We start from the raw sequence: 12,567 nt of genomic DNA, 5'->3' as shown, positions 1-12,567 counted from the left end.
TGGGCTAAAAAAATATTACCTTGACCCAACTCGAAGATTGTTGCTGAAAAGAATTGATCTACTTGTAAAATGGGTTGCCAGATCGTCCAATAAGGGGAAGAGAAGCACAAATTCCACAAAGGCATGAAACAACATCTTAAACCATCTTCAGAACAATTGGAGAAAGTTCCCTACATGTGTGAAAAAATTACAAATCAGGCCAACAAAGTCTCCTTAATTGCCATACAACCCATGCCATAAATCAAGCAAGAATCAAGTAAAAAAATCATGAAAAATCAACCCACTCTCCACAAGTAATGGTTGGCCAAGCAATGGAGCAATTCAAGGGATCTCCAAGCTATTTTTAGCTAACTCCTATGCTACTCCTCTACTAAAAATACCACCTCTCATCCCACACATCCATCATCCTTCATTTACAACATTTCTCATCTTTTTCTCTTCTCCCGTCCACACCTAAAGCATTCCCATTTCCCCACTTCCCTTTAGCTAACATTTTCCCTTAAGGAAAACCACTCTTGGTCGACCACATTGAGAAGCAATTTGTGAAGGAGCAATCACGAGATCTAGAGGAAGCCAGCACGATCGGTCTTTGGAAAATCGCCAAAATCATCAAGAGTTTCTTCTTCCCTATTCTTTAATTTTGTTCTTAGTTATTCAACATGTTTGCAAATTGATTATTTTTCATTGAAAATGATTTTATTAATTTGGTGAAATTTATTTGATTCATGTTTATGACGTTCTATGCCTCAGTTGTTCATGCTTCCAATTAAAATCATTTATGTATTTCATGCATTAAAATATGTTTGAATGCATTAGAATTAGCTGATCAATCCTAACCATATGGCGATTAATGGACGCAATAATTAGAAGGTGCATGTTTGATTTAGATCCTAACTTGATTAAATTAAAGGTTCGTAATAACTCGAAAAGCTCTATTACCTTGCATAACTTTTAGATTTGTGTGATTAAATTGTTTCAAGCCTAACCCATCTCTGTTGCTTCAGATAAATTCTAAAGAATCTTCAATTAAATATGAACATAGAAATATACATGTTTCTCTTAGTATAAGATTTCGAAAGAACTTATATCAGATTCTAAGTTAATGAATGATTGAATTACCATGGAATTTTTCCAGAACATTGTTAAACATGATGAAGATTGAATTAAGTCAAATGTTGTAATTATTCAAGCTTATTCATGTTATTGTTGTTAAACTTGTGAAATTGTTTCTACACCATCTCATTGCATTTGTTGCATTTCATTACATTTAGGTTATTTTGCATTTAGTTGATTAACATATACAATCCCTGTGGAGACGATAACTCTTTTACTTACTTATTACTTGATAACGACTGTGTACACTTGCACATTCCATCGCAAACCAATACATGAATGTGCCTTTGGTTGTTTTTTTATCCGTATTGGTCCAACATCCATCACGCCACTCCACCTTACTCAGTTTGTCCTACTCTTTAAATCTGTTCTTTCGACCTACACTTATCACAGAAAATACCTATTCTAGCTTAAAATAATTAGGGACTTTTACAAATATTTTGAAACATTATTTCCCTAACTTTTCCCTACTTCCCTTATTCTATTGGTGACCACATTTATTTATTTTAGTCTCGCCATTTATTTTCATGGTCAACTCATTATTTTCTAGATCAATAGTAGACTTCGACATGGCTAAAAATTATCTTCCTAAGAGAATAAGTATCTCACCGTATTCTTCAAAATTTAGATTTACAAAATCGACCAGGATAATAAAGTTACACACTTTAACCAACACATCTTCAAGTACTCCTTTCGATTATACAAAAGACCTGTCAAATAATTATAGTATGATATGTGTGTTTTAAAGTTACCCTAACTCGACTTTTTTTTATATTGATGAGGTCATCAAATTTATACTAGCTCCTAGATCACATAAGGCCTTACTGAATTGAATATTCCCTATCTCTATAAGAATTGTAAAACTCCCCGAGTGTTTCAGTTTTGGGGGTATCTGTTTAGAAATTATCGCACTACAAGATGCTTCTTTATTAACTTACTCTCGTGTTTTAATATTCCTACACCTAGACATGATTTGTTTTAAATACTTGGCATATTTAGGAAATCTCAATTAATTTGATTGGAGGCAAGTTAACATCAAGCGATTTGAATAATTTTACAAAACTTACAAATTTCACTTCATCTCATTTCTATTTATCTTCTAACCATGAGGGGAATGGTATCTTGGTTGGTATGGGTTCTCTGTTTGGCTCAACTATCAGCTCAGCTGCTGACTTGACTACCTTCTTTGATTCTCGTTCGGCATCATTATTTTGATGAGCTTCTTCTTGAAGATCATTGGCATCCTCCTTGTCCTCCTTTTGAGTTAGGTTTTCTAGGTTACTCAATATTTTACCTAAGCAGAGCACAAATGCCTTCACATGCTTCTTCCCTTCTCTCCAAGGATGATTTGTCGTAATTTGACATAGTACATTAAACTAATTTTTGCACTTTAGGAGCTTGAAAGCAAGAATTTCCATTAGGTTTTAGTTATGCTTTCGTAATTTTCACTAAAGACAATAAAATGTGCAAATTGAGCCTTTTAGTGACCTTAGGGGCTGAATGAGGCCTAAGGGTGAGCTAATGATCTTTGTAAGTGTCTAAGAGACCATTAGAAGGCATGATAAATAGATATTGGTCGCTATGTCGCAACACGGAATGATTAATGTCGCAACATAGGGAGCATAATGGAGAAATCACGAAACTGCCTTCGATGTCATGACACAAACTAAGGGTGTCGCTACATACCCCTAAAGATATCACAAGAGGAGTATACTGACTCCTATGTCGTGACACAATCCCTGGTGTGTTGCGACATTGACTCTGGATGGAATTAAACACGAGCTAAGGGGCATTTTGGTCTACACAATTAAACTTAAACCTAGGGAACTTCAAGTAACCTAGAGTTAAGAACGACAGCCACCTGAAATATATAAATAGGCTTATTTGTCACATGTTATGGAAACCACTTACTTAGCTTAGAATTTCGCTCTTAATTTCAGTTTAGCTTTTCTTTCGTCTAAGGTTTTAGGTTTATTTTCAGTTTGTTTTTTGTTTGATGTCAATAGATCTAATTTATAGAGACATTCAAACTCTATAGATTTTTTTTAATCTATAATACAAATCGAGCGTTTTCTTAAACTCTACACTTGAATTCATTTGTCATGTTCTATCTTTACATCACTTTCATATTATTTATGAAAGCCATGAGAAACTAATCCTTTTATAGCAGGATTATAGAGTGGAGGTATGATCTATTAATTGTTTTGTAGGGTTACTCAATGGATCAACTTTTTAGGAAAGGAAGAACTTAAAACCTTAGGCTAGCAACCCTAGGAAGTCATCAAAGTGGGAATTAACCCAAAATTGGAATGGCCTATCCGTGAACACCTTCACTCCAAGTATTTCTAGACAATGAGGTTGGAAGATAAGTAGTCTTTGTCAACTCATTATTTAAGTGGAAGATTGGAATATCATGTTGGGATAGTGGCTAGTTGATTGACAAGCAACCCGAAACGACGGTTGATAGGGATTATCGAAGCGAGCTAATCAACAATAATCATATTTGATTTATTCTATTCTTTAATCTCTTTAATTTTATTTCTTTATGTTATTTCATTTTATTATTAATAAAAATCTTAAAAACTCATTTGATTTTTACTTCCATACTATAAACGATTTGAAGTGCTAATTAGATCTTTTAGTGTTCAAGTTAAAATTGATCTAGTGTCACGGACCGCAGTTCAAAGCCCGTGACAAGCGCACCAAATGCATCCAATAGAGGTCTATTGCTCAGATGGGATCATTTGGCCCACGAGAACTGGCCCGATTCAATGAGATATTAGAGAAGCCTGTCAGATTGAAGCCTGGTTGGCCCGATAGCGAAGAGATGGCAACTTAGGCTAATATGGTAACTAATCTTAGAAGATAGAAAGAATCATATCTTGTAAAGATTAGATTAGATTTGATATGGCATATCTTGTAAATCCCTAAAATAAAGGGATATGGTTAATCTCGTCCGTCGATGTATTTGTATCTTAACCGTCAGTTTTGGGGGAGCTCAACTATAAATAGAGAGCCTTCCCCTCATTTGTACTCACTCCTGAATTGTTTCATTATTCTTTGTGAATAAGAATTGAGAGCATTTACTCAAACACTTTGCGAGCGCTCTTTCTGTTGTTCTTTTGTAGCTTCTTTTGGCACAATCGCTTCCGCTATACAACTTGGTGCCTTGGAGGAATTCTAAGGAATCCTCACTTTTGGGCGTAAAGGCTGACTTAGGCGAGTTTGGAGCAAACGGATCGCCTAAGGCCGCACAGTTTGCGAGACGAAAGGTCTAGCCCCGTGACAAGTGGTATCCGAGCAGGTTTTGAACCAAGTGATATTCGAGTTGGTTCGAAGGCACCGTTGGGATGTCAAGAGAAGAGTCTGAACAAAGGTGGGCGAGGAAGTCTTTGAGGGAGATGTTGTCGGCTGTTGAGGAACGCGTGGGGAAACTTGAGGAGTCCATGGAGGACGCCAAAGAGTCGAGCAATGCGCTTGGGGAAAGCATTGATGACTTGAGGGAGCAGTCCAGGGACTTTGTTACCGAGTGTCTCACTTTCCACAGGGATAGTGTGCAAGAGTTACTAGATTCCCAAAGGAAGAAGCTGACAGAGAGGAACAATGCTCTCGAAGCCATGATGATGGCTTTGAAGGAGGAAACAATAGCCACGACGAGGGCTTTGAGCACAAGGATAGAGGAGCTCGAGGGAAAGTTAGCCTTGTGTCAAGCAACCGTGGGGAAAGGAGTGTCAAGTGCAACACTCAATAACGAGGATGTCCCGAAGCCGAAAGAGTTCACTGGGATAAGGTCTGCATGCGATGTGGATAATTTCTTGTGGAGGATGGAACACTACTTCCGTGCCAAAGGCATCGTGGATGATGCGGTTAAGGTAAATACTGCTTCAATGTTTCTTACTAACATTGCGCTTTTATGGTGGCGACGTAGGACCACAGATAAAAGGCAAGGTGAGATTGGGACGTGGCAGGAGTTCCAATGCGAGTTGAAGGGACAGTTTTACCCAGAGTTTGCCGAGGAAGAAGCCTGGGAAAATTTGCAAGGGATAACGCAACGAGGCACAGTGGGGGAGTATGTTCGAGAGTTCATGGAACTCATGCTCCAAGTTGCAAATGTGACCGATAAAGAAGCATTGCTTACTTTTCAAAAGGGATTGAAGCCATGGGTCAGACAGGAGGTGGAACAAAGAGGTGTCCAAAAGCTGTCGAAAGCCATGACGGTAGTTGAATCCATAGTGAAGCTTGGTCAAGGGAACGACAAGCTTGGGTCTTCCAAGTCCGATGGAAGGGGCGTATGTGAAATGGATCATAAGGAAGATAGTTTGGATGGCAATGGCAACGGCGACAATGGTGGTAATGGGAAACCACGAGTTGGGAAGAAGAAACCCAAGAGGAAAAGAAACAAGCTGAAATGCTTTCTTTGCGACGGTCCACACATGTTGAAGAAATGTTCGAAGAAATCCGCGCTCAAGGAGAAGCCGGTGGGTAAGGCCTTGGTACTTGGTTCGAGCGCAAGGGGTGTCGAAGCCAAGGAAGCCGAAAGCGAGAAGAAGCCAGTAGAGTGCTTCTTGTGTCATGGTCCGCATAGGTTGCGGAAGTGTCCGAAGAAGTCTGTCATCGAGGGGAACGATGGAGCAGAGAATGAGCCCAAGAAGCTTGGTTCGAGCAAGGGAAAAGCCGAAGCCAAGAGGGCAAAGAGGAGCAAAAAGAAGCAAGTTAAGTGCTTCTTGTGCCGTGGTCCGCATGAGTTGCGGAACTGTCCAAAGCAAGCCGGAGTAGAAAGAAAGGCAACGTCTGAGCTTGGTGAGTCGTCGAAGGGGCTTCCACCCAAGGAAGAGGTGAGTTTGTCATCTAACTTAGTGGAGAAAGTTGCGATGAAAACAGTGAAGCTGGGACCAATGAGGCTCAAGTTGAGTGAAGTATCAGAGTTAGCCGAGTCATCGACAAGGCTTCCACCTATGGGAAAGGTAGGTGGTGCATCAGACTTTAAAGGAAAAGAAGCGATGCATGTGGGACAGTTGACCAGAGTAAATGCGACGAGCAGGACGGCTCGAGTTAAGAAGCGACAGAAGCCGAGGCAAGAATCCCAAAGAAAGGGAAAGGCTAAGGCGACGAGACGAGACCGAGGCGAATCAAGTCAGTGCCATTCAGAAGTCGCAACGAGGGCGTTGCGAGAATGGGTGGGGGAGAATGTCACGGACCGCAGTTCAAAGCCCGTGACAAGCGCACCAAATGTATCCAATGGAGGTCTATTACTCAGATGGGGATCATCTGGCCCACGAGAACTGGCCCGATTTAATGAGATATTGGAGAAGCCTGTCAGATTGAAACCTGGTTGGCCCGATAGCGAAGAGATGGCAACTTAGGCTAATATGGTAACTAATCTTAGAAGATAGAAAGAATCATATCTTGTAAAGATTAGATTAGATTTGATATGGCATATCTTGTAAATCCCTAAAATAAAGGGATATGGTTAATCTCGTCCGTCGATGTATTTGTATCTTAACCGTCGGTTTTTGGGGAGCTCAACTATAAATAGAGAGCCTTCCCCTCATTTGTACTCACTCCTGAATTGTTTCATTATTCTTTGTGAATAAGAATTGAGAGCATTTACTCAAACACTTTGCGAGCGCTCTTTCTGTTGTTCTTTTGTAGCTTCTTTTGGCACAATCGCTTCCGCTATACAAGTTGGTGCCTTGGAGGAATTCTAAGGAATCCTCACTTTTGGGCGTAAAGGCTGACTTAGGCGAGTTTGGAGCAAACGGATCGCCTAAGGCCGCACGGTTTGCGAGACGAAAGGTCTAGCCCCGTGACACTAGCACTCGCCTCCCTTGGATACGACCCTCGAAATATTCACCTACTCCATTTTAATTATATTACAACTAGACCTATATACTTGTGGATACTACCTCACAAATATATCTTTTACTTTAGAATTCGCAATCTAGATGTTAGTACATCCGGAAGTGGTCAAGAAGTTGGTGCCGTTGTCAGGAAGGCAATGTCACTAGTTTGATTTTATTTTTTGCACTCTATAAAGAATAATTAAGAAATTTTTAGGTGATAGATACAATTTTATTTTCTTTATTGTTACTAATATTCTATTTCTGGGTTTAGTTATGACTCGTAGTAAGGGAACACTCATAGTAGTAATCACTGATAAAGAAAGAAAGACTTAGAGAAATCGTCAGCAGCAACAACAGTGCCACCACCACTGGCTGCAGGCTACGTGCCACGTGAAAATTTGTTGTTCAAAGACACTAACATTTTAGGAGATCCACCAACACCACCACAGTTATAAGTAAACTTACACATGATTCGTAACGAGAGAACCTTGCGAGACTACCCAATACCAAGTCTGGACATGGTTCAGGAAAGAATAACAAGGTTGGCTATTATAGAAAATAATTTTGAGATCAAACCGACAATGATTCAGATGATCTAGAATAATCTGTAGAGGGGCACAATGATAAAGGATCCAAATCAACACTTAAAACAGTTTCTCCAACTTTGTAATACTTTCAACTACAATGCGATCACTTATGATGCTATTCGTCTTTGGTTGCTCCCCTTTTCTTTGATTGATAACGTCTTTTCTTTGTTAGACTCCTAGACACCAGGGTCTATCATGACATGGGATGAGCTCACTGGAAAGTTCCTACAAAAGTTCGTCCCCATTAAAGCGGTTCAACTAAGAAGAGAGATTTTTGTCTTTAGATAGATGGTAGAAGAAAGTTTTTATGAGGCATGAGAATGATTCAAAATGTTGATTCAAAAAATGCCTGTACCATAGATTCCCTAAGTGGATGCGATTACAGGTGTTTTATAATGGGTTGGATGCAAATGCAAGATAAAGACTAAATGGAGCAGTAAAAGGAGCCCTTATGAACAAAATATATGAGGATGCGTACGAAATCATTGAGAACATAGCATTGAACTCCTAGCAGTGTCCCATTGAATGATTTATATATAGCTAGAAAACCGCTACGGTAAATGCTATTCAAGAATATGACAAGTATAAATAGTTAATAGATAGACTTAACCGTATTGAATCTACAAACAATACACCGTCTATGTGTGGAGGTGATAAATCACTCTTCCACTACATCAACTATCCTTCTGATGATGTGAATTATATCAGGAATAGGGGTGAGAACTGTAACACCCCTTAACCCCGAACCGTCGCCGGAACAGAATTACGAGGCATTACCGGACGTATCGAACGATTTACAACAATTCTTAAATAAATAACCAATATATTAAAATAATTCATAAAATTTATTAGTTTGTTTACCAAATGACTTCATTTTTTTTTTATAAAAATTTCGGCAGCATTTCTGCTTATTTTTACATAAAACCCCCTGCAAATTAAAACCATATAGTTCCCAAATATCACCAATTCAACCAATTCATTTCACATTCACATTTTCTATTCTAAATACTTCTAATCAAACTCAATCTACACAATATCAATTTAAAATTTAACAATGTACTAATTAGATAAAATAGATAGACTTCTTTCATTAAAATCCATAAACTTTTAATACTAACATTTTTAACCATTATATAATAAAACAAATAACCTTTATACACAATCTATGTACATGCCACCTTTACCAAAGGAAAAATACATCACCAAGTTTTGCCGAAGCCGGGATTAATCTGGATGCTGAACCGGGACCTTTGACTTCTATTGACCTGCGCACGGAAACAACCGTACGCTGAGTAATTCATACTCAGTGGTATTACCATAATTCAAATTATAACAATAATGTACATGTAATGCATAAATCGTATATACAATTTAAATTAAATATTTCAACAATAGCAATTCATCAACCAATATCGTATATCCACAATTTGAGTTTGAATAATTCACGAACCTTAGGTTCATTTCTCAATCTCATTTCACATTTCAATTCACAATTCAACTTTTTCATATCATTTCAATAGCTCGTTTGACCAACTCGTTCGGTTTATCATTCCATCATTTACCCTATTAACAAAACTCGGACTTTGGCGGATACACGGATCCAACCAAACACACCAGAATGGCACCCAATGCCTCATCGGATAATTCGAAGTAATAGTTGACACCCAGTGTCTCATCGGCAAAGCTGAAGAAAGTTGGTACCCAGTACCTCATCGAATCTATCCGAAGAAATATAGTGACACCCAGTGTCTCATCGACTCGAGGTCGAAGTATCCCTGAACTCTTCCAATCCTATGGCATGCCAACTATATCCGACTCAGCCCGACTAGTTAATAGGGTATTTAAATCACATATATTCTCAATTCAATTACAATTTTTCACATTTTCAATTCAATCATTTTTCCACCTTTCAATCAATAATTATTTCACAACTTCACACATTTTCACAACTCAATACATTTCCATACAATTTAATACCATTCACAATTCGATTCAAATTCATTTCCCGCTTTCAATCAACAAACAATTCAAATATTATTTCATATCAACTATTCAATTTAATTCCCACTCATAATAATAATAATAATAATAATAATAATACTAATACTAATATTAATACTTACCTCACATTTCATTTACTAGACACATAAATTAAAATTTAACATTTAAAAATAAATAATTTGAATTATAGTAATACAAACCGTTATTCTCCCGTTTTAGTCCTCGATAACTTTCTCCTTTCCTTTTGACGCCGATGCCTCGGGTTCTTTGTTAGCTACGAAAATAATAATAATTTGTAATATTAATTACAGCACTAATTATAATTATAATAAATAATTGAATTTCTATTCAATTTCTTCCTAATTCTCAATTTAATCCTAACTAAATTCACTTACTTTCCTAATTCAATTCACACTCTATTTCTATTCAAATTTCATCCAAACTAAAATTTAACTATCAAAATTTCAGCATATTTTGCTAATTTCGAATTTCCCTCAATTTAGTCCCTAAAACATAAAACTTATAGTTTCTTTTACAATTTAATCCATTTTTCAATTCTAACTTAAAATTCCTTCAAGTAAATCCCTAATTCATCTCTTTTGTTCAACATAAACTATACTTGAAAACCTATGAACTTACAAAATATCAACTTAATTCCATCAAAACTTTGTTTTAAAGCTTTTAGAACATTAGAATTAAGAGAAAAGGGCTAATTTGACTTACCAATTTAAATTTCAAGCTTCAAAAACCCTATTTTCCCTTTTTTCTTCTTTTTCTTCTTTCTCCCCTGTTTCTCCCCTGTTTCGTCTCTTCTATTCTGTTTCTTTCCTTTCTTTTGCTTTGTTTTTATTTCTTTTTATTTCATTTACTTTATATTATATTAATTAATTATAAGTATTACAAATGTATGTATTTTATTAGTACTCTTGCATTAATTCATCACCATACACTTGTCTCAATCTAACTAATTTATCAATAAAAATCTCATAATATTATTATTTAATTAACAATTATCTTTTACTTAATTTTCAAGTAAATAAATAAATGTAATACACTTGTATTTTATTTTTACCACACACTTGGCAAAATCATAATTTATTATTACCCAAAAATCTTATACTAATTATTTAATTATTAAATATCTTTTAATTTAATAATAACTAATAACTAATAATAAATAATAAATATCTTATACTAATTAATAAGCAAATTAAATCTATAAACTACAAATATATACATACTTTAATTACACATGTATTACTTTATCATGTCTTTATTTTAATTTATTTAATAATAATAGTAATAATATATTTAATATTTTATAATTAATTGTCATAAAAATCTAAGATTTTTATGCACATTTGCCGCCTCATGTAATAAAATAGGCTTAATTACCTATTTGGTCCCTTATGATTTCTTTTAATCTATAATTATGCTTTCACTCTTTATTCAATTTAATCCTTTTTACTAATTACTCATAATTAAACTAAATTCACCTATCTAAAACTTAATTAAACACACAACTAGTCTCGTAAATATTTCTAATAATTATTTTCGGACTCAATTTACTAGGACAGAGGCCCGATATTATACTTTTCCGCTGCCCATGAATTTTGGGTCATTACAAGAACCCTTATTCAAATACCTACAATCCCAGCTAGAGAGATCACCTGAATCTGAGGTAGGGAGGAAACCAATAAGGAAGTAATAGTTTGAATCAAGTTAAAAATAGTAATTACCAACCTCCTTATTTGTAGAAACCTCAGGATAGGGTCAACCTAAGTGACCATACTGCATATGGTCAACATCTGGATAGAATCGAGGGAGAAATGTAGTCAATGAGAATGGATGTAAAGCAGGTGCAATCTGAGTGCACCAACTCAACAAGAACATTAACTAAACTTAAGGATCAAATGACCCAATTGATGAGCATGATAAGTGACATAAAAAGAAAAATTGGCACACGTATTCCAACAAATACAGAAAATAATCCTCAGAGGGAAGGTAAGAAGCACATGAAAGCAATAGCGCTCCAATTGGGAAAAGTATTGAGTAGCCTAGAAAAACCTACTTCGAAAATGATCCTCAAGAGAAATCCCTATAGGCTGAAGATGAACCAGAATCAGAGGAGGTAATTGTACCAACGGTGGAGTTCAAAAAAACAAATAACTAAATATTTTTCCGTTACAAAGATCTCATTCCTTTCAAAAGTAGAAGAAAAGCAAAAGCAGGATGAAGATGAGTTTCTAAGCTTTCTAAACTTGTACAAAACATTAAATGCCTTTAATTGAGTTAATTGAGAAAGTTCCTAAGTATGTTAAGTTTGTAAAGGAAATTATGTCTAGGCGTAAGAAAATTAAGGTAGGAGAACAAGTTAATTTAAGTGCATCCTAATGTGTTATTATTTCAAGACAGTTTCCCCAAAAATTAAAAGACCCAAGAAGTTTTACTATTCCCATAGAGATAGGGAGCATTCATTTTAATAGAGCTCTATGTGACTTAGGAGCTAGTATTAATTTAATGCCTTTATCCATTTTTGAAAAACTCAAGTTGGGGACCTCAAAACTACTCAAATAATGCTACAGTTGGCTAACAAGTTTTCAGTACATTTGAAAGGTGTATTGGAAGATGTGTTAGTCAAAGTGCGCAGCTTAAATATCTAGCAGATTTTGTGATTCTAGATTTTGAAGAAGATCGAGAGATACCGATCTTATTAGGTAAACCTTTCCTAGTCACTTCTAAGTCCACCATTGATTTAGAAAAAAATAAATTAACCATGAAAATCAATGGTGAGACTGAAATTTTTAAATGTTGTAATCAACTAAGCGAGGAAAGTATAAGGGAGTTAGGAGAACAGTGCAAAGAATTATTTCTTTCTAACACTCCTAATTCAAGAGATATACTTCATTTTATGCATACAGAAAGAATAAACAAGTTTAAGGAAAGGGACAAGTGGGCAAAGCTAGAATGGCACGACAGACGATGGAACTAACAGAATGGAAGAATCGTCCATCTGTGAATTA

The 12,567-nt window shown here is 36.0% G+C and overlaps 1 non-coding gene across 1 annotated transcript; it reads right to left on the bottom strand.

Moving 5' to 3' along the window:
- Nucleotides 1-7,798: 7,798 nt before the first annotated feature.
- LOC121216523 (small nucleolar RNA R71) lies at nucleotides 7,799-7,906 on the bottom strand. The gene has a single exon (XR_005912703.1). It is a non-coding gene; the product is annotated as a small nucleolar RNA R71 (small nucleolar RNA).
- Between the last annotated feature and the right edge of the window lie 4,661 nt (nucleotides 7,907-12,567).

The sequence above is a fragment of the Gossypium hirsutum genome, chromosome D04, assembly GCF_007990345.1.
Source record: "Gossypium hirsutum isolate 1008001.06 chromosome D04, Gossypium_hirsutum_v2.1, whole genome shotgun sequence".
Lineage (NCBI taxonomy): Eukaryota > Viridiplantae > Streptophyta > Magnoliopsida > Malvales > Malvaceae > Gossypium > Gossypium hirsutum.
Note: the sequence above shows the minus strand (reverse complement) of the source record. Positions and strands in the feature narration are given on the sequence as shown.